The following is a 23,486-nucleotide window of genomic DNA, read 5'->3' as shown; positions in this document are numbered from 1 at the left end:
TCGGGGGTGACCGCCACCTTGCCCGGTAGGGCATTCCGCCCGCAAGCAAGCCCTAACTTCTTTCTCTAAAGGCTTCCTCATTCTGCCAGCAACGAACTGCGTTATCTTCTCGCTCGGTGTCCACATAGATGAGCGAGGATGGACCAAATCCTCTGGGACAAGCATGTCAGCAGGACCTTCAGGGACATTCTGCCATGGGCGCCCGGGCTTGGAAGGGCCCGGTTCTTCAAGAGATTCATCAGGCGACTCATCGCCATCCTCATCGTCACCCTCCGGGGACACAGGACTTCCCTCATCTAAGGGCTCTACTTGCCACGGTCTCTTCTGCTTTACGTTTACGTGGTGGGGGTTGGCGTTCCCCAGAGGCGTAGGCACAAGCCACCTTCATTATGCGCTTTTCAAAAGGTCCCATGGCTGCAGCGACAGCTTGGTGGATGGAAGCATCCATAGCGACGCAAAAGGCATCATCCACTGGGAGAACCTGTAAGGTTTCCTCCTCGTAAAATTCCCCTTCCATGACAAAGATATTAAGCCAAACCAGCAAGCTAGGGGTATTTGGCGAACCTGAGGCTCTTACACTTTGGCAGAATGAAAAACGTCAAGAATTTTGGCCTTGTAGCAAGGATTTCTGGGTAATCAACCCCGGGGCCTCCACCCTCTAAATCAAAGGGGTCGCACTGCTGATGGAGCTCTTCTCCCCAAAGCAGTCACGTAGAGAAACAACCTGGGCTGGCCCCTGAAGATATCGACAGCCTTTAGATTTATTGCTGGCTCACTGGGCTAGAGTCCGACCCTCGTGCGGGCGTCAGGCTGCACTTCCAACACTGCTCCAGGTTCTGAGGGCTTTACGCTCGGTGGTGAGGCGGTGACAGGAACTTCCTGACAGAGAGCATTCCCGCCAAGCGAACAAGAGGAAAGAGACGAGCTGCGCGAGCGCCATCTAGCGGCCGCTGCCCACACAGAAACAAAAACGCAAATGGAGCAATGAGGACGCTCCCGCGGTAACCACGAGAAAACAACGATCGTGCTACTCAGGCGCAACAAACAAAATGAAGCTTAAAGCGGAATCGACACAGTACTCGCGCTGCGCACTCGCGCCTGGAATCACTCACAAGGCAATATGCATCGCGGCATAGCGCAAACAAGCAGACACATGGAAGGGAACACTGTGGGGCGCTATGACAGCAAAAAAAATACCATATAGCAATCAACAAATACCCACACACTGCCACAACTATAGAGGAGCAATGGGAGTTACTTATCTGCTGGTGAGCAGGAAAAGAAAGAGGAGATATCCCAGCATTCCCCAGACCTTGTGGACATGAGTGGATGCTGATTGGTTGACCTATCGGACTGCCCTTTCCGGGGGGGTTCCTGAGAAAGAGAGTTTTTGTTGTAATGTTAAAACTGCTGGTGTTGGAAAATAAAGAAAGCAGAGCATAATCCTCGCCTCCGGTCCTGTTATAGAATTCTGTTACACTTAATACAATTAAATTACTTCCCACATACTTCTACAGCACACCATTACACATATTCCCACTACACAACCCCACAACACACAATTCGCTATACATTTCCACAAAAAACAATTCCAGAACAACCCATCTCTGTGTCGCACTTCCACCAACCTTGTCATCTCTCCACAACACACCCGCTACCCCTCTCATCTCTCCCTCACACTCCCACTACCCCTTTCATTCTTGCAATCCCACTGCCCCTCTCATCCCTCCCTCACACTCCCTGTCTCTTGTCTGTAATGCCTGCTCACACATGCTGCCTTACGGTACCTCATTGCGCTGTGCACTAATCCAGAACTTGCCTCCTCCCAGCTGCCCCTCCCACTTGTCCCTCTCTCTCGTACCATCTCTCACCCCTCTCTCTTTCTCTATCACACACTCTTCTCATCCCGCCTCTCTCATGGCTTTAGGTCTTTGAGCACAATCTCTTTCCCAAGCCTTTTTAAGGTTTCAGTCCCTCAAATCCACTTCTCCTTCAAATGTCTTCTGTGTACACAGATGCTCCCTGTTTATGCACCTATAGACTGCTGTCCACTTTTTTCTCTCTTTCTCACACACTTTTTCTGCTCCTCTGTCTGGAGTTTATTTACCACTTCATATACAAACTACATATCCCTCTCTATCTCATTTTCTATCTATTCTCTCACCCCTATCTATTCACCATGCCACAAATTCCCCAAATTCTACCACACAATACCACCCCACACAATTCCACAACTAAGAATTTCAATCCAACCCACATAATTCCCCTCCACTTCATACCACACCACATACATCCACAACAGTCAAAACAAAAACACAAACGTAAAAGACATTGGCATTTACACAATGCCAATAGCTCAAAATCTCGCACAGGAGAGACCTATTGCATTGCAAATCCTTGTTTCCTTTCTGATAAACTAACCTTCTTTTCATGCTGACTTTCTTCTTTCATACCCCCATTTTCTTTCCCACACACTTTTATTGTCCTGTTCTCCTGTACTTACTTTTATTCATAAAGACATACCTATGCCAATGACAGCTGTGTTTCTTATGATGCCTATTACTAATACAAAAAATGCAAATGTTGACTGATCATTTTGAAACTGTCATTGCTGAAAGCAAAGCTATGATCCCCAATGAAGCAGTAGTGACTAGAGGCAACGCCAATGATGACTGTGGAGCAATGCCTATGCAGGAAAGTAGACATATGAGTGCTTTCAAGTGACGTCAAATAGTTTATTGAATGCCATACACCCTGGGGTTTTCCTGAAGCAAGCATGTGCATAACAGAAAGAGTTACCAGAGCCTAACCAATCATTAGAAAAAACAGTAGGTCTGGCATTGATAGGTTGACAATGTTTGTTTTTGTTTTGTTTTGAAAAGATATGTAATAGGCATTAAAAGCTCAAAAGTAATACAAAGGGAAAAAGCTGCATATGCATATGTTTCCTTAAATAAAATACAAATTGACCCAGAATTGTTTTTTAAAATAAAATACAAACACAAATAAAAGCAGAGATTGGCCTTACAGCCCTGGCATTAAAGTGGACTATGTTAATTGAGATGTGCACATGTACACAATTAAAATACGTGAGCTACATATAAATGAGCCACGGGCTCAAGTGGGATTTGAATTTATTTCTCACCAAAGAATGCCATAAACCCTACCCGACCATTTAAATGATTCCCAAAAGTCGCACCTATCAAATAAAATGCTAATTCATCTCAACAGCATTCATTGCAGACCCCATTGGGCTGGTAGTTCAGAAATTATGTCAACCTTGTCTGCAGATTCACACTACAAGGTGCTCTCACTGTCTTATGCCTCTGAAAGCAGAGCTGTCACTCTGGCCAGAAAGACCACACATTCCACAGGGTATGCACCCCAGGCATCTTTCACGTTACTCTGATCCTGCAGTTGTTTTCCTCTGAAAGCAGAGGGGATGTTGGAAAAACCACACGAGTTCACACCATTGGCAACACAGCCCGGGGTGAAATGCTAGCGCCTCCCAGGTGCAGCCCTTCAGGGGGCTCCTATTCATCCAGAGGCCTAGAAACCTACATAAGATCTAAGGGCCTCATTTATGAAAAGTGACGCATCGCTGCGTGAAAACAGCGATGCGTCACTTTTCACTGCGCTCTCCCTGCGACATGATTGATGCATCATATTTATAATATGACGCATCATGTCGCAAGGAGTTACAGAAACGTCAGTATTTCTGACGTATCTGTAGGCGCAAAAGTGACGCATTGCTGGAGTGTGTCTCAAAAGTGACGCAACTTCAGCAATGCTTCCTTTCACATGGGGAAAGCCCCATTTGAAAGGGCTTGCGTCAGTCTTACGCCTGCTGTGAGGCAGGCGCAAGATTTTGACGCAACAGCGTCCTAAATGTGACGCAGTAAAATCTCATAGATTTCACTGTGTCACTATTACGAGGCTTTTTGCGGGTGAACGCCCCCTCTTTACTTTACTTTACTTTATTTGCATTTGTATAGCGCATAAATCACCCGAAGGTCTCAGAGCGCTTGCAGAAGAAAAAGATAGAAAGCTCCCGGTTGCATAACCATGTAGCAGAGATACAGGGCTAGAACAGCCACGTCTTTAGTAGTTTTCGAAACCTGAGGTAGTCATGCTCAGTCCTAATCTGAAGGGGAAGGGAATTCCAGGTTTCAGGGGTTGCCTTACTGAAAGCCCTGTCACCATTCCTGACTGTGCGCACCCTCGGAATGGCGAGAAGAGATTTGCCGGAAGATCTTAGCATTCTTGCTGGTTTGTGGGCTTTTAGCTTATGTTCCAGGTATGCTGGACCGTGTCCATTGATGGATTTATGGACCAGGCAGCATAGTTTGAACTTGATGCGCTTTTGTACTGGGAGCCAGTGTAACACATGCAGGTATAATGTAGCGCAGGGGTTTACAAAGTGACGCATCTGCTTAGATGCGTCACTTTTGTAAATAGTGCGCATCAGGAGGCATGTTTTACGCCGACGATGCGTCACAAAAAGTGACGCATCGGAAGCGCAAAACTCACTCAAGGCCTCATAAATGAGGCCCTAAGCGTCTCAGGATCCCCTCGCCACCTACTGAAAGAGGGCCCCGTCAATTTGTGTTACTCTACTGGCACATCCATCATTCGGGTTAGTCTGATCCTGCAGTTTATGCTTCTCACAGCAGAGCTATCCCGCATGTTACAAAGGAGTGGCTCACATTTTTGTACAGACTTAGAAGCATCCCTCGAGAAGCACCCAGAATCGAATCACAACAAAAGGGGGTTTCCTCTATTTTCCATCCACCCACTTGTTGTGATGTTCTTGCAGCATGACCACAAGGAAGTGAAATAGGAAAGGTTGTGACAATATCTCCGTTGTGGTCTGACAGAGCGGCCAGGAGAACTGACAGCTTTCACGAAGTGCAGAGTCAGTCCTACAGATGTTTTCTAAACCATGCATTCCAGCATTTCCTGAGCGCTAAACTAACCAAGTGCAGTCTGCTCAGTGGCTCCCATGTCTCAGATGAACCAGTTACTTACTTCAGACCATTTACATGATAAAGGACATAAGATGGTGGCCCAATTCTCAAATTTACACATGGAACTCAAACTTACACATACAAATGTTTGCTTTTCAAGTGCAAATCACTTTTCCAATTCTGGGATGTTGGTTTTACGCTCCTTGATTTACTCACACTTAAATTTTCGTGAGTTGGCAGGGAATGGGCGATGTAAGTGGAAATGTAAGTGAGCTCTTGCACACCCACAAATGTAGATCCAGGCTTCCGAACCTGAACAGGGTTAGACAGGGCTTTAAGTGGGAAGAAAACCTGGGGGTTGCTCTAAAAGGAACGTGGCAACCCCCTTAAAGGAGTGTGCCCTACCCAATTAGGGGCGTGGTCTAACTCATGGCTAAAACACATTGCCAAATCTAATAGCTGTCGCATAGGTGTGAGCTATTGGCTTCACCAATGCTTGTTTGTTATACCACCATGTGTATTGGACTAACTATGCTCATGTGTGCAGTGAGTTTGCATGCATATTTAGGACTCCTTCTTGAAAGATATCATAGCAATCTGGGAGTTCAGCCAAATGGCACAAGTTCATGTATTCCTGGAAATGACTGATATGTGTTTGCCAGGCGTTCCTATCTGCTCTTAGCTATGTGACCGTTTGAATTAGTAACCAGGTCTTACTGCTGATAGGCAGGTGTTGTATACTGTCTACCAATGCCATCCTGCCTCTCCCGTAGAATGGTATGCTCCCAGAGGCAGTGATGATGCATTAGAATCTTCAAGAGAGCTTTGACAGTTGAAGAGTCGTCGTTGGTGAAGGTGCTTAATAAAGTGTACCTCTTACCTCAAGTGGACTTCGGCTCATCCTTAAGAAGACACTACAATTTTGACAGCAAACTAGTTGTGATGTGTTTTCAAGTAGCACCTTAACAAAGAAACAGCGTACTGTGATGTTTTTCCAGGCACTTTGGTATTTGTGGAGCGAGGCTGAAGCGAGGCTGTAGAAACACCTCATGCTTGTCCGAGGAGGATCTTTGGTGCTTTTTCTGCCTACAACCCTTTCCTACCTATTGCGGTCTGGGTCGTTACCGCTTTCTTGTGTCTCAAGTTGACAGAGGTTGTGGAGAACACCTGATGCAGCTTGGATCCTGAGGTGCTGTTCCATTTTACGGTTCTTAGGGCTAGCGGCTGTGTCTTGTGAACCTCCTGTGAAAAGCAGCCTCAAGCGAGCAGCACACTGGCAGAAAGCGTCTTCCAGTGAGCAGTTGAGTGCTTTCTCCTTCCCCGTTTGCTCGCATTGTGAAGTTCCCAGTAGGGAAGCAGCTTCCCGTGAGGAACTGTAGTGCTGCCTTTCCCTCTTGGTAACCTGTTGCATGAAGTGTTACGTCATTGTTGGAGGAGGATCTTCACCCACAAAGCTGTGTTGGTTTGTAAAAGCAGTTTGTTTGTTTTTCTTCACATAGTTGTGTAGGTTGAGTCAGCAGTTTCTTTACGGTGAGGCTGCACAGTAGTTGACTTATTGTAAGTGAAATTGCTCTCCCTCCCTTGCAGCTCCACCATTAAGTGAGGCCTTCCCCAGAGCCCCTGCACTCTCGAGTGTTGGTGTTCGAGGCCCTCCTCCACCTGCAGGTTTCACCTGCACCTCGTCCTTTGTGGTACAGTGGACCTCTGTCTCCATTCTCTTGCTCCACTTTTTCTCTCCTTTTTTTACTTTTTTTCCCTCACTTCTATCTCCCCCCTTCACTCTCCTTCTGGGTTTTAACCTCCATTTTCTGTTGTTTTTCCCTCATGTTAAGATCCCCCCTTTATTCTCCTGAGTCTTTCCTCCGTTTTTTACTCGCTTTGTACCCTCATCTCAATCTTCCCCTTTCACTCTCCTGTGTCCTCTGTGTCTTTCCTCCACTCTTTCTTGCACTTTTGCTGCTTTATTTGCTCTTTTCTGTCTCTTTTTGCCTTTTTCCTTTTGCCTTTTTTAGCCCGTTTTTCCCCGCGGCTGCTGCCCCACAGCCCCTCCTCCCAGCATGACCAGTGCGACTGGCCCAACCCAGCTCCCCTCCCCGCTCCCGCCTCCCAGCTGTCTAGCCCTCCCCAACCCCTACTTAATGAGGACCAATGAGGCGAGCAAGACCACAGACTCACTGTCAGTGAAATTGCTCTCCCTCCCTTGCAGCTCCACCATTAAGTGAGGCCTTCCCCTGAGCCCCTGCACTCTCGAGTGTTGGTGTTCGAGGCCCTCCTCCAACTGCAGGTTTCACCTGCGCCTCATCCTTGGTGGTCCAGTGGACCTTTGTCTCCATTCTCTTGCTCCGCTTTGTTTCTCCTTTTTTATTCGTTTTTTCCTTCACTTCTATCTCCCCCCTTCACTCTCCTTCTGGGTCTTAACCTCCATTTTCTGTCGTTTTCCCCTCATTTCAAGCTTCCCCCTTCATTCTCCTGTGTCTTTCCTCCGTTTTTCACTCTCATCTCTATCTCCCCTTTCACTCTCCTGTGTCCTCTCTGTCTTTCCTCCACTCTTTCTTGCACTTTTGCTGCCTTATTTGCACTTTTCTCTCTCTTTTTGCCTTTTTCCTTTTGCCTTTCTTAGCCCGTTTTTTCCTCGCAGCTGCTGCCCCCGTGGCCCCTCCGCCCCAGCACAAGCAGTACGACCGGCCCAAACCAACTTACCTCCCCACTCCTGCCTCCCAGCTGTCCAGCTCTCCCCGACCCCTACTTAATGGCGGCCACGGCGGGGACAGCCGAGCAAGACCACTGTCTCATTGTCAGTGAAATTGCTCTCCCTCACTTCCAGCTCCACCATTAAGTCAGGCCTTCCCCCAGCCCCTGCACTCGCGAGTGTTGGTGTTCGAGGCCCTCCTTCACCCGCAGGTTTCACCTGCGCCTCACCCTAGTGGTCCAGTGGACCACTGTCTCCATTCTCTTGCTCTCCTTTTTTACTTGTTTTTTCCCTCACTTCTATCTCCCCCCTTCACTCTCCTTCTGGGTCTTAATCTCCATTTCTGTTGTTTTCCCCTCATTTCAAGGTCCCCCTTCACTCTCCTGTGTCTTTCCTCCGTTTTTCACTTGTTTTGCTGCCTTATTTGCACTTTTCTCTCTCTTTTTGCCTTGTTCCTTTTGCCTTTTTTAGCCTGTTTTTCCCCGCCGCTGCTGCCCCCGCGGCCCCTCCCCCCCAGCACGACCAGCGCGACCGGCCCAATCCAGCTACCCTCCCCGGTCCCGCCTCCCAGCTGTCCAGCCCTCCCCGACCCCTACTTAATGGTGGACACTGCGGGGACAGGCGAGCAAGACCACTGACTCATTGTCAGTGAAATTGCTCTCCCTCCCTAGCAGCTCCACCATTAAGTGAGGCCTTCCCCCGAGCCCCTGCACTCTCGAGTATTGGTGTTTGAGGCCCTCCTCCACCCGTAGGTTTCACCTGCGCCTCATCCCTAGTGTTCCAGTGGACCTCTGTCTCCATTCTCTTGCTCCCCTTTTTCTCTCCCTTTTTACTCGTTTTTTCCCTCACTTCTATCGCCCCCCTTCACTCTCCTTCTGGGTCTTAACCTCCATTTTCTGTCGTTATCCCCTCATTTAAAGCTCCCCTCTTCACTCTCCTGTGTCTTTCCTCTGTTTTTCACTTGTTTTTTACCCTCATCTCAATCTCCCCCTTTCACTCTCCTGTGTCCTCTGTGTCTTTCCTCCACTCGTTCTTGCATTTTTGCTGCCTTATTTACACTTTTCTCTCTCTTTTTGCCTTTTTCCTTTTGTCTTTTTAGCCCGTTTTTCCCCGCCGCTGCTGCCCCTGATTCCCCTCCCCCCCCCCAGCACGAACAGTGGGACCGGCACAATCCAGCTCCCCTCCCCGCTCCCACCTCCCAGCTGTCGAGCCTTCCCCACACCCTACTTAATGGTGGCCGCCGCCGGGGCGCTAAAGACAAGTCTGTCTGCGCCCGTCTGCGACTCGACTGCGACCAGCGGCGGGAACCCTGGATCTCTGCACCGCCAACATTACGACCCAGCAGCACTCCACGCTCTCAACCCAGGCCGCAACAACAATGGCAAGCTACCATTACCAGCCGACACCCACGGACCCTTCAGCTGTCATCGCTGCCGGCACACCTGCAGCACCGCCAAGACCACTGACCCAGCGCAATCCGCCCGGAAGAACAAAACCGAACCGAAGACCCTGCAATGCATCCTCCTCAACGTCCGATCCCTCCAAAAACACCCCACTAAAATCTGGGACCTCCTCGACAGCACTACCCCCGGACGTAGCATTCTTTACTGAAACCTGTACCAACACCACCTATGGACCGGACATCGCCATCGCCATTCCCCAAGGATACAAGATCTCCAGGAAGGAGCACCCCGCCCACCCTGGAGGAGGAATCCCCATTGTCCACAAATCCATCCTCCGCCTGAGCACACTCCCCGGCGAGCCCACAGACCTGATGGAATACCTTCACTTCAAGATACTGGCCAGCCCTACCTCCACCCTCCATGGAACCCTCATCTACCGACCCTCTGGACCCCGTGGACTTTTCGCAAACTCCATCACAGACATCATCTCCCCGCATACCATCGGGACCACCAACTATACCCTTCTGGGAGACCTCAACTTCCACCTCGACAACCAACTGGACCAAAGCACCACATCCCTCCTGGACAACCTCCACAACATTGGGCTCCGCCAGATCATGATCAAGCCCACACACTCAGCAGGACACACCCTCGACCCCTTCTTCACAACAGGAAACTCCATCACCTTCAGCCCCACCATCGAACTCCCATGGACTGACCATCGATGCGTCTACTTCACCTTCAGAACACCCACCATCCACAGACACCAGCACCTGCTCCCACGAAGAAACTGGACCAGAATCACCAACGACCAGCTAACCTCATCACTCAGCAACTCCACCCCAACCATCGCAGAAAACGACGACGCCAACACCTCAGCCTGAAACCTGCACAGATGGATCTCCGACAGCGCCAACACCATAGCCCCCCTCAAGAAAAACAACAACACCCACGCCAAGAAAGCTAGATGGTTCACCACCGAACTTCGAGAGTCCAGACACACTTGCCGCCGCCTTGAAAAGGCCTGGAGTAACACCAAATCCACAGAAGCCCACAACAACTTCAGCGCAGCCTCCAACGCCCACCACCAACTCATCAGAAAAACGAGGAAAAAAGCGATTGAAGACGGTGGGCCAGATTCACAGAACTAATTTAAGACAAAATCCTAAACTTATTACCATTTTAGTATTCACAGAAGGCACATACTAATTTTGGTATTCACAGAAGGCACTTACTCGTTTTGGTATTCACAGAAGTTAGGAGTCCTAACTTTAGAAATCTTAAATGCCTTCTGAGAATACAGAAAGTCTTAAAGTTGTGATTTTTCTCAGTTTAGGAGTAGTAAAGTTAGGAGCCCTAACTTTAGGACTCCTAAATGGCTTCTGTGAATACCGAAAGTCTTAAAGTAACTCCTAAACTGAGAAAAATCCTAACTTTACGACTTTCGGTGTTGACTCTTTAATGGCGCTGTATTACTGTTTTAATGTTGACATGAGTCTTTGTACATTTTAGGATATCAACAGTGCAGGAATGTTACATTATTGACCTTGTAATTTGCTTTTAGACAAATGTTAAGAAATTCTAACTGGAGTGGGGTTTGTTCAAGTTGGTTGACAATTGTTTAATTGCCTTACATCTTATTTGCTATTGTACTATTTAAAACCTAGGAGGTGATACGAAATGCAGAATGTTACATCGCCAACGTTTTTTCTACCCTCTCCAGGAGAACCTTTGATTGGGTGGCCTAAATGGAAAAAGGTTTTTGGGAACTATGCACATTTGTGTGGCACTAATCTGAGTGTGGAGAGAACACATGTATTATTATTACATTATTTGGGGGTGGAAGGTCAGGAGGTCTTAGAAAATGTACCTGAGCTTTCGCATGCAGAAGCGTGTGATTTGAATTAGTTTAAAATATCTATAGCTACATTACATCGTCAATTTTTTCCATCGGTGAGTACTATTTTAGAATAGTACGATTTTGGTTTGAGGGGTCAGGGTCAGAATGAATCTGTAGAGGAGTTTGTTACCGCATTAAGGAAATTGGCTTCAAAATGCAATTTTGGGAGTGCAGTTGAAGAGAGCATTAGAGACCAGTTTGTGTTACGACAGTGACAACATATAAGAGGAATTATGGATGAAAAATGAACCTCCTCTTGAGGAAGTACTTATTGTTGCAAAACAGGTGGAGCACATGATGAAGTGTGTGGGAGAACTCAAGGCTGGGAAAGAGGTGAATACTTCAGAAAAAGGAAAACGTGACAGTACTTAATGCAGTCAAGTCTCAGAGTGTTCCTGAGGTGAAACAGTATTTTGAAGCCAAAAGTGTCAGGAGAGCACAGCAGAGCTTCAAAGTAACTTGTTTCAGATGTGGGTTTGAAAGTCATAGAGCTAATGATGAATCCTGTCCTGCTTTATCTGAAGTATGCAACTCATGTGGGATCAAGGGACACTTTAGTAAATGTTACAGAAACAAGTATAGAAAATACAACAGGAGCAGAAGCAAAAAATATGTCAGAAAATAGTGCTGCACTTTGAGGAATCTGACAAGTTGTTTCCTTCTGAAGTTGTAAGCTTTGATGGTAAGGACAGGTTAATTAAATTTGACTTATGTTCACATATCATTATTATATCTGAACAAATGTTCCTAAGGAAGTTTTTCAACAAAAAGGCACTCAATAAAATGGACATACAACCTAGAGATTATGGTGGATGCAAGATAAATATGTTAGGGTATTTAGAAACTGATATAGGTGTGTGTGGGAAATGTACATGTGGGAAAATATATGTTTCTTGCCATGGTGATGATCTCTTGGGTTGGGGCCATCAGAAACAATTGGGGGTTAGTTTACATCCAAATTAAATTCCACAAGTGGAAATTGATGAGATTGAATGTGGTCAACACAAATTTGTGAATGAATTTAATGAATTGTTTCAAAACAAACTTGGTAAGGTAGTTGGCTATAAACACAGGATCAAACTAAGACAATATGCAACTCCAGTGGTGGCTAAAGTGAGAAGGATTCCCATGCATTTACAGAAGGCTGTAGTTAATCAACTCAAGACATTGGTAGAGTGTGGGTACATTGAAGGAGTTGAAGCAACAGAATGGTTGGCTCCCATTGCTATTGCACGCAAGGGGAATGGTGACATTCACCTTTGTGTGGATTTGAGGGCAGTAAACAGGGATTTCCCTTGCCTAATATTCAGGAAATGATCACTACTTTTTCCGGTGCAAGAGTATTTAGCACGCTATATCTAATGTCTGCTTACCACCATATTGAATTACATGAGTGCTCACAGGATCTCACTACCTTTACAACTTCTTTTGGCATCTTTTGCTTCAAGATAATGTTTGGTTTAATTTTTGCTGCAGCAGTTTTTCAAAGGAGTATGTCGGATATCTTGCAAAAATAAACTGGCATTAAATGTTATCAGGATGACATAATTATTTTTGGATCTAACAATGATCAGCGAGTTTGTCAAGTGTTAAACACACTTCAAATGGCAGGTCTGACACTGAAAGCTGACAAGTGCAAGTTTGGGGTTAGTGAAGCCAGTTACTTAGGGTGCAAAGTTACTTCAACAAAGATCAGACCAAAAAAAGAACTCAAGGACACAATTAAAAGCTCTGCAGGAACCCAAATCCAAGGAGGACCTTTCTTCTTTTCTGGGAATGGTTGAATATTACAGTCGTTTCATCAAAGACTTTGCAAGTAAGACATTTAACATCAGGAAACTGTCAAAGAAAATGCTGATTTTGTGTGGGGAATTGAATGTTCTCAGGAATTTGCAAATGTTAAACAGGAGTTGAGCAATGCTCCTTCTCTTCAGTCTTTTAAAGCTTAGATTGTGATGTCGGGTTGGGAGCACTACTTATTCAAATGAAGGATGTCAAGGAGAATTTAATTGCATGCATTTCAATAACTCTCAGAGATGCAGAATGTAACTATTCTGTTATTGAGAGAGAATATTTTGCCTTGTTTTGGTCTGTTATGAGGTTTACACAATTTCTTTGGGGTATCAAATTTGGTGTACAGACAGACCTTAAATCTTTAGTTGAGGTTTTCACCAAGAAAGGTCTAGATTACATTTTGTCTTGTATACTGCAATGGATTGTGAGTTTGAAAGATTTTTGTTTTACTCTTCAGTACGTTCCAGGAGCAAGCAACTATTCAGCTGATTGTATGTCTAGACCTGTGGATAAGATTGATTTGCAGATTGACGGTGGTGATGAGTTGGATGAGGAATATGAAGTGAGTGCGTTTGAAGTGAGAGAAGTTACCACAGGTGAAGAAGAGTGGTGAACTGAGCTGGCGAAAGATGAAATCTTGTGTAAGGTTAGAAATATAGTGAACTTAGGAAGGAGGTGTAGAACGGAACTCAAGGACTGTGAGGAAGGATGGGAGAAAATTGTGGATGAACTTGCAGTGGATAAAGGATTTTTACTGAGAGGTAAAAGATTAATTCCACCTGACAAGTTTAGATCATGGATTTTACATTAGCTAATGAAGGCCACATGGGTATTGTTAAAACAAAAGGGAGACTTTGCAGAGATTTTTGGTGGCCTGGCCTTGATCATGATGTGGAACACATGGTCAGGGATTACACGCAGTTAATTTGTTGTGATAAAGGGTTGAAAACCAGTCAGGTGTCCATGGTCTGTAGAACACTCCCAAAATATCCGTGGGAGGAGGTAAAGATGGATATTATGGGACCAGTGAGAGGAGAGCATGCCACACCCTATGTTCTAGTTCTCATTGATCTGTACTCCAGATGGGTGAAAGTGTTGCATATTCATGACATTTCTTCCTCAACTGTGATAACAATTTTGGAATACATTTTTAGACAGGAACATTTTCCACGTTACATTTTAACAGAGAATGGTGTCGTTTTTTCATGAGAAATTGATTTTTTTTAAAGGTTGTGGTATCGTTCACAAAACATCTTCCTTGTATCATCCAGAGACCAATGGTGCTATTGAGAGTGTGATCAAAACACTTAAGGAAGGCATTCCATTGGCAAGTGTGAACAATTTAGACTGGAAGAATGAATTATCCTAGAGGTTATCTGGGTATTGCATGTCATCATACACAACCACCGGCAAATCCCCATTTGAATTGTTCAAAGGAAGGGCAACTCCTAGTGACAATAGATGTCATCTCGCTTTACACATCAATAGACCACGAAATTGGCATTAAGGCTATCCAATACTTCCTCCAACAACGTCCAATATCTGAATATCTGAATACCAACATTCGAAAATGCTGATACAAATGATCACAATGTGTCTCTACAACAACGTTTTCATATTTGACAAGAAGGTGTATGCGCAGTGCTGCGGGACCGCTATGGGCGTCTCTTTTTCCCCGAGCTACGCAAACCTCGTGATGGGGTGGTGGGAGAGATGCGTGGCTTGGGGAGAGGAGAACGACCACTACATGGCGGACGTAGCGCTGTGGCTGCGCTTCATTGATGACTTATTTCTCCTATGGAAGGGCACTGAAGATGGATTCAAGAAATTCACAACAATAATGTGGGCCTAAGATTTACATACAACTTAAGCGCAAAAGAAGTGGAATTCTTGGATACTAAAGTGTATGTCAAAAACAATAAAATCCAGACAACTACCCACCGGAAGAAAACTGCCACAAACAGTATACTACACGGCCAAAGCTTTCACCCGGTCAATTTGAAGAAAAGCATACCATATGGTGAACTCTTACGAATGAAAAGGAACTGTTCGGAAGAAAATGAAATGGAGAAAAAATTCTCAGAGACAAAAAAACGATTCATACAAAGAGGATCCAAGAAAATGGATATTGTGAGAGGAGAAGCCGCAGCCAGAAACTAAAATAGAACGGATTTACTAATGAAGAAAACAGATAACAAAAGTGACGATGAATCAACAACTACAGAAACTAAAAAACAAAAGAACAAGCACAAAGGAAAAAACACAACTAATGATGAACAACTACGCATGATAATAAGATACACCAGGGTAGAGGCAAGAAGTGCTGTGAATGCTGCGCTCTGCATGACTCTCCAGTAATCCCCCCTCATTAGTCTTTTTCTGCACCTCGTACCTGTTGGATGGCGGCGTTGGTGGTAGCGCATTGAGGACGCCGATATTGCTGCTTTTCTTCCGTGCGCAGAGCTCGGTGTCCTAGACAAGCGGTTTTCTGGCGTGGAGCGTGGCGTACGGGGCTCCTGGGGCTGTCGGCTGTCGGCAAAGTGGAGAGGCGGCCGGTGGCTGGAGTTGCTGAGGAGGCGGTCCTCGGAGTAAGCTGGGAGGGCTCGCCCGGTAACCGGCCAATACGCTGCAGCTGTGCGAGAATCAAGAGTCGAGTAGACTGGAAAGCTCGGCACACGCAAAGACGGGACATTGTTTGAAGGAGAGTTTTACCATTTGAAAATTACCAGTGGTAGCTGCTTGGTATTACATGGGCGGTGGTTAACGGACCTACAGAATACGGTGAGCTACGCTGGAGGGGGTGAAAAGAGACTTATTGCTGCTGCGGTAGTACATCCGCTAGATATGTTTAAAGCATAGGACTTCTTTGAAATTTACAAGTAGTGGAAACGCCCAACTGCTTTGAGGTTTAAGGAGAGTGCCCCTGCAGCCTCATTCGCATTTTCCCATTTCTGGCAGATTTAAATATAATGGCGAGGGGTAGAGGTGGCACGAGAAACCGAGGAGCAGCCGCTGCTTCATTCTCTATGAATACTCCAATAGTGGGGAACGCAGCAGGGAATGTCACAGAGAATACTGCTGATGATTCATTGCAGTGCTCCAGCGGAGATGAAACGCTGGGGTCAGCACCTAATGGTGGACAACCGAAGGGGATAAATAATATGCGACAGGGTGCTTCACCCATAGTAACAATCCCCAGTGCTCAACCGTCCCAAAAAAATGCCGCAACACTCTCAAGTAAAGGCCCACAAGACGGGGCAGTGAGACAGCGAGTTGTCCTGGCAATTTTTAATAAAAAAAATAACAAATCCAAGGTAGACGTATCTAATGTGGAATCTCATAATGTTCAAATGATGGCTGGACTCCAGAATGATCCGCAACAAACCCCGCTGCCAGATAATGATCTACTTGTAATTTCCCAGCTCGAAACAACAGAGGAAATTGAAATAGAAATAGTTAACATTGAAGATGGCGTTGTGAACATCATAGAGCCAAATATTAATCTGGAAGTTGAGGGTGGCAATGGTTCTGAATATGCTGGCTCGGACAGAAAGTTTTATTCAATGTCGGATCTGACCTCTCCATCAGACAAGGAAAATGAAGGAAATGATGAGGACAGCCTAAGCAATCTAGGAGATTGGGGGACAACGCCAGATGAAGAAGAACAGGATGGCTATGGACATGGTGTTACATGTGAGACAGTCAGGAAAATGCCAGAAGAGGCAGGAAATGAAAGCCAGAATCAAGGTTCCCCATGTGCCCAGTTCAATTTGGAGGAAGAGGAGATAAATGAAGATGCAGTCACCTTGGGTCTGATATATAAAAGCGTAATGGCTCATCGGAATTAGTCTAGGGCTGAAGGGCTGCGGACACAAGGAGCGGTGAAAAAGCTGCAGAATACTGTAAGGCGCCTAGTGAAAACTTGTACTGAGGTAACTACCAGGGTGACGGAGGTGGAACAACGAGTCTCCTCAGCTGAAGATAGCCTGGGAAAACATCAGTCAGCTATTGAAATACTACAAAAATCAAATTCGGACATAGACTGGAAACTTACTGACCTTGAGAATCGCGCTAGGCACAATAATTTACGCGTCCTGGGCATTCCGGAAGGTAAAGAGGGATCGGATCCCCGTAGGTTAATTATACAGCTGTTCAGTGAGGCCTTTCCGGAATTGAAATCCTGGAATTTTGAAATTGAAATCATTCGCGCACATAGATTTCCTTTTGTGAATCGTCGGCGGGACAATGGACAGAAAGCATACCCAAGGGCCATCTTGATCTGCTTAAATAACTTTCTTCTGAGAGAGGCTTTATATGATCTTGCACGTCCAGTGAAAAGGTGGAAGGCGGCTGGGTGTGAGTTTTTTGTTCGCCCAGACTTTTGCCCAACAACCGTTAATGAGAGATGGCAGATGCGGAAGTTAATGGCATCATTCCAGGCAAAAGGTGCTCAATGCTTTTTACTCAACCCAGCCAAATTGAAGACTATCTTTAGAGATCAAACGAGATACTTTACTTCTGGGTCTGAGGCTCAGGTATACTTGAACCAAATGGACAAACAAGCGAAAACCTAATCTCAAATAGAGAACCTTCTGAAATAGACTATAAAGGCTATAAAGGATATATCGCAAGTTTGAGAGGGAATTCAATTTGAGCCAAAAATGTAGGGGGGTGAACATGGGTGGTCAGGGGTGTAGGTGATATAACGTAATGTTGTTCTGCTCCTAAACTATAGGCTATAGCACATTAGGAGTTGTGTCCTCACATAGAAATTTTTTTTTTGTTTGTTTTTTTGGGGGTTTTTTCTTTTCTTTTAGGAGTCAGCATTGGGAATTTCAAATTGGTGTATTAAGTAGGCCATCGGTGCCCTGGGTTTAAGGCCCTTGACATTACTGAATACTACAAAGAAAAATATAAAGATAATTGAATGAGCAGATAGAGGTCGAGGACCTTTGATCATACATGTACGAGAGAAATACACTCATCTATGATAAGTCACAGACTCTTGCTGGCTCTAGAATGGTTATTTATGGAGGACATCCTAATGTGGTTACAAACAGCCTGAAGCAAGGCTGCTGATTATGAGTTTGGGAGGGGGAAAAAAAAGGGGGGGAGAGAAGGGGAGTCATGACACGCAGTGTAGGCACTTCTGCATCACTGAGGACACGGTCCTTAAGCCTCATGAAGGGTGGTGGCGAGGGTGGGAGGGTGGGTTCTGGTGGGGAGGGGTTAAGTGGGGGAGTGTGGAATTGGGGAGAAAAAAGAAAATAACACATGAGTTAGGGTTGAGAAGAAATTTGGATTTTGGTGATGTTGGGGAGCAATTGGTGAAATTTATTTGGAGCAAAGATGCAAAATCTGAAGCGGCGAAATGGCAGGTAGGGGTTTAAGGTTGGTACATTGAATTTCAGGGGGCTGAATGCACTGGAGAAAAGACGGAGAGTTACACAAGAGATACGGGCTCTACAATGTGACATCATATGCTTACAAGAGACCCATGTGGCTTGGTCAAAGAGACACCTGTTAACAGAACTTGGGCTCAATGTAATAGCTTGCACTAAATATCCAGGAGCGGCCAGAGGGGTCGCAATCCTTGCCAAGACTCATATAGTTACCACAGGGAGGGTGCAATCTGATAGGTTGGGACGCTGGGCGATAGCAGAATGTTTGGTTGGTAACATTAAAGTTACTGTGTGTGTTGTATATGGAGCAAACTTAGACGAAGCAGAAACTCTTAAGTTTTTTAAATGTGGAATTGGCAACTTGGCCCACACCACTGATTATGTGCGGTGATTTTAATATAAATCTAGCACCTAATGTGCTAAATAACGAGAAGGCGAGATATACAGGCAGGAAACCGAAAGTATTTAAAGCCTTACAGTCACTTCTGGGAGCACATGGATTGGTGGATGCTTGGTCCGCTCTGAGAAGCGGGTTGCCTGGGTATACTTTTTTTTCTTTTCCACATCGCATATTGGTTCGATTAGACTACTTTTTTGTTTCTATTTTTATGTTGAATGAGGCGGCAATCCAAGTTTATCCTAGAGTGACATCAGACCATGGGCCAGTCGTATTGACGCTCTCCAGTATCATTTCTAGTGAACGCCCACGACAGTTTTCTTTTGATCGCAAATTATTGTTTGAACAACTCTTTATTGAACATATGAAGGAGTGGATTGTATCTTTTTTCAACATTAATCGGGGGAGTAGTAATGTAGGGTGTGTGTGGGATTGTTTTAAGGCTGCTTTTCGTGGGGAGGCATTGAGTTGGGGTCTGTACAATCAAAAAATACAAGCGGCAGAAATAAAGTCATTGTATCAAGAGCTGATCACGGCCGAAGAGGCGCTTATGGCAGGGATACAGGCAGGGAGTAATATTGATGCAGAGATCAATGAAGTAGCGCGTCTGAAGGCAAGAATAAATCTGAGGTGGTCTCAGGAAGCAGCTAAAAAATTTCTTTCTAAAAGACAAAGTCACTATGAATATGGCGAGGCAAGTGGAAGATGCCTCGCCCAAAGATTAAGAGCAAAAGCGGCAGCCCAGCGGATTGATGAGATACTAGATCATAAAGGTGACCCTGTTAAGGATGAACAGGGCATCTTGGAGATATTTAGACAGTTTTATGAGCTACTTTATCAGGCGGATGTGTATAACAGTGATAATTCTGCATCTTTGACTAGTCAATATTGTATGAAAGATCTTTCGGAAGATGATAGGGTAATGTTAGATGCGCCTATTACTTTGGAGGAATTAGAATCAGCGGTAAACGGATTGGCACTGGGCAAGGCCACTGGCCCAGATAAATTACCCTTAGAAATATATTAAATGTTTTTCGCGCTCCTAAAAGGCGACCTTTTGGCAACGATGCTCGCAGCACAGAAAGGCTCTGCCCCCAAAACTTGGCAAGAAGCGACTATAGTGGTATTTCACAAAAAGGGCAAGCCACTTAATCTACCCGGATCATATCGCCCTATATCGCTACTAAATGTAGACGGTAACATTTACTCGAAGCTTTTAGCAAATAGGCTTTCTGGGATCATTTCGGGTCTTGTTTCAAAAATACAGCATGGGTTTATTCCTCAACGTAGTACAACGAATCATGTTAGAAGAGTGATAACATTACTTGATTATGCCACGGTAACCAGGGAACCCTTTTGTTTAATTTTATTGGACGCTGAAAAGGCTTTCGACCGTGTGGCTTGGTCTTTTTTGTGGGATAACTTGACGAGTCGCGGTTTCGGTCCTGGATTTATCAAATCAGTACAGGTTTTGTATCAGCAACCGGTAGCCCGGATCAGTACTATGGGCCTGGAATCGGCGGTAGTACAAATAGGTAGGGGGACTAGACAGGGGTGTCCCTGTTCCCCCTTACTATTTGCGCTATATATTGAGCCTTTTTTAAGAATGCTGGACTCCAGTGTTAATATAACTCCATTAAAGGTACATATATATCATGTTAAGGTGCTAGCATATGCTGACGACGTGGCAGTGGTCACGTCTAAACCCATCATGGCAATGCATGCTATAGAGCATCTGGCCCTAGAATTTGGTAAATCATCGGGTTATAAATTAAACTCAGCAAAAACCCAGCTACTTAGTATAAATATACCAAGCTACACTGATGTTAGATTATGTCAGGAGGTGGTATATCTGGGAGTCACGTTGCGAGCTAGTACAACTGCTTTAGTTAAAGGTAATTGGGATCAGCTCTTAGTTAGTGTTCGGAAAAAACTAGATCAGGCAGAATGTTTACATCTTTCATTAGTAGGTCGTTGTAACCTATTAAAAATGCTGATTCTGCCTCAAATTTTATATTTCTTCCGATGTATACCCCTAGAAGTCCCGAAGACCAGTTTGGAACAACTGCAGACAGTATGTATGCGTTTTATGTGGTCTGGAGGGAAGGCTAGAAGGGCTAGGCGTTTCATGATTCTCCCAAGAAATGTGGGAGGTTGGTCGGTTCCGGATTTCACACTTTATTATTATGCGTGTATGTTGCAAGGAATGGGAATTTTATTAACCGGCGAAGATCCAGCAATACCCGCAGATTCTCCATAGATCTATCAAATGTTGCTGGGGGTAAAAGTTAAAAACTGTTTATTTAAGTATCTTGAACAAAGCTACTACAAACGTACACGTTTTAAGACTATGACAGCTGCATATAAGGCTTGGCATACAGTTAGGAGGCTATTGGGTCTTGGGAGAATAACGTGGTACACCCCATTCTTATCGTTGTTTTTCCTACCTTTAGATGTCTGGGATAGAATTGTACTTAATTGGAGGGAGAAAGGCATTAGAGTGGTGGGGGATCTGTATGACGCTAGTTATTGTAAATCTTTTGAACAATTACGAGAACAATATTCTCTCCCTAGAGACCATTTTGCAAAATACCTACAGATTCGTAACTATTTAATGGGTTTGGGAGGTAACTTTAAGCCAAATTCTTTGATTGAAGACATTATGAAAGGGGTAAGAATTGGAGCATTATTTAAACAATTGTTAGACACTAAAAAAATAATCTAGAGCAGCAGAACAGTAAATGGTGTGCTAAACTAGGCAGACAGGACATTCAATTAGAAACTTCAATAGTTATGGCTAAAGAACTATTCTTGCCGGCAAAGTTGGTGGCTCAACATTTTAAATCAATCTATAATCTATATTATACCCCAGATAAGGTGTCTAAATGGTCGGGAGATGCAATAGGTAAATGCTTTCAGTGTGGGTTCACCTCAGCGGATGATGTTCATATCTTTTGTACATGCACTATGTTAGCTCCCTTGTTGTCTCAGATAGAAAAATGTGTCTCGGCAATTGTGGGTAGTCAGATACAATTATCAGCAACGCAGATATTATTGGGTGTTGAAATGGGCACAGTGAATACTAGCATCCCAAAGAAACATGCTAAACTCATTTTTTTAGTAACTGCAGTGTACAGGCTATGTATTGCATCTGCATGGTTGCAACAAGAACCGCCCGCTTTTGAAGCCTGGCGGGCTCGCTTTTTTTCGATACACAACATGGAGCATAGTCTCTATGCCTTAAAGAGCTCCCGCAGAAAGAAGATCGGGGAACAGATTTGGGGGTTAGTCACAAACTATCTCGAGATGTAAATGGGGGACCTATCTTAATTTTGTATAATCTCCTGATGGATTTAATGAAGATTGCCTCGTATATAATTCTGTTTATTCATATTTTTTTTCATGCTTCAAAATGTCAAGTGTTGGAGATCTACTGGATCGAAAAAAAAAAATGGTTTTCCCCTTTCGCCGTTTTTTTTTTTTGTGTTTCTGTATCAACCGACTCATGTGTTTCTGCATAAATAAATTAAAAAAAAAAGATAATAAGATACACCAAAGAAAGCAACAAAATCAGACAAATCATGATGAAGTACTGGCATGTATTGAGAAAAGACCCAGACATTGGAAAAAACATAGGAACATACCCTAAAATAACATACACAAGAGCACCAAACCTTGCTGATCATTTGGTTCAAAGCCACTACCAAAACAAAAAAACGAATTCTTGGCTAGATAACAGGCGGAGTGGTTTTACAAAAGGCCAAACATGCAAAGCGTGTAAAATCGGAAGGAATCTAAAGAATCTGCAAGATGCCGCTGGCAAGAACTTCATCATTAGGGAAACTATTACATGTGAGACATCATTTGTTGTATATTTGTTACAATGCAAATGCGGAAAAAGGTACATAGGAAGTACGACTTGTCCCCTGAAGAAGCGAATTTTGGAGCACGTCCGTGCCATAACGAATAGAGACCAAACATATGCCATGGCCAAACACATAGCGAGCCATGAAGGACAAACATGGCTGGACATAACATATTCGGGACTGGCAGCTGTCCCCGAACATGTACGAGGGGGTGACAGAAAACTCAAATTGAGGAGGTTGGAGTCCAAACTCATCATGAAATTCAAAACAAAACAACCGCTGGGACTGAATGGGGACGAGGAACTGTATGTTCATCTATGAACATGATGTGAAAATGTATTAGAAAGTCATTAATTTTTGTAAAAATTATTTTTTGTAGAAATATTTTCTGTAAGGATAATTCCGTTGAAAATTGAACTAACAGAGAATGAAAAGAAACAAAGGTGATAAAAGATGTGTAGTATGTTCAAAAATGATTAACTGCCAGAAATTCGAATTGTCTTTTCATAAAAATACCCTCATGAAAAAATGCTTGCTTGGTCAGCGGTGCAAAGGGCACTTAGCCCTAGAAACGAAAAAAAAACCAACACACAACATATGGCATAAAATGTAAATCACACAAGCCAATTAAATTGCTTAACATTATTTATCACATCTGATAAATAAAGTGCGAGGGGGCCACACACCGCGTAGCCAAATAAGCATCGAGTACATGGGGACACTCATCAAATAGGATGAAACATAGTCACAAAACATCTAATCATACAGTTGTAAATACACGAAATTAATATGGATCAATGTATGATGTAAATAGGACGGTGAACCAATATGTCCAATTGATTAAGTCTTCTAAATTCAAAATATCGATGAATTAGACTTGTAAATATCGAATTGTAAAATATGATACAAACACTAGAAACTACGTATCCCAGAATGCACTGTATGCCTGTTAGAGCTCTCCCTAGAGGGAGGACTAGGGCTGCGAGCTAGCTATCAGCAGCAGTGAGCTTTTGTTGAACCTGTGTGGTGAATAATTGATTTTAGATCGCGTTTTTTAAATCTGATCGA

This window comes from Lissotriton helveticus, chromosome 7 (assembly GCF_964261635.1).
Source record: "Lissotriton helveticus chromosome 7, aLisHel1.1, whole genome shotgun sequence".
NCBI classification, from domain to species: domain Eukaryota; kingdom Metazoa; phylum Chordata; class Amphibia; order Caudata; family Salamandridae; genus Lissotriton; species Lissotriton helveticus.
Note: the sequence above shows the minus strand (reverse complement) of the source record.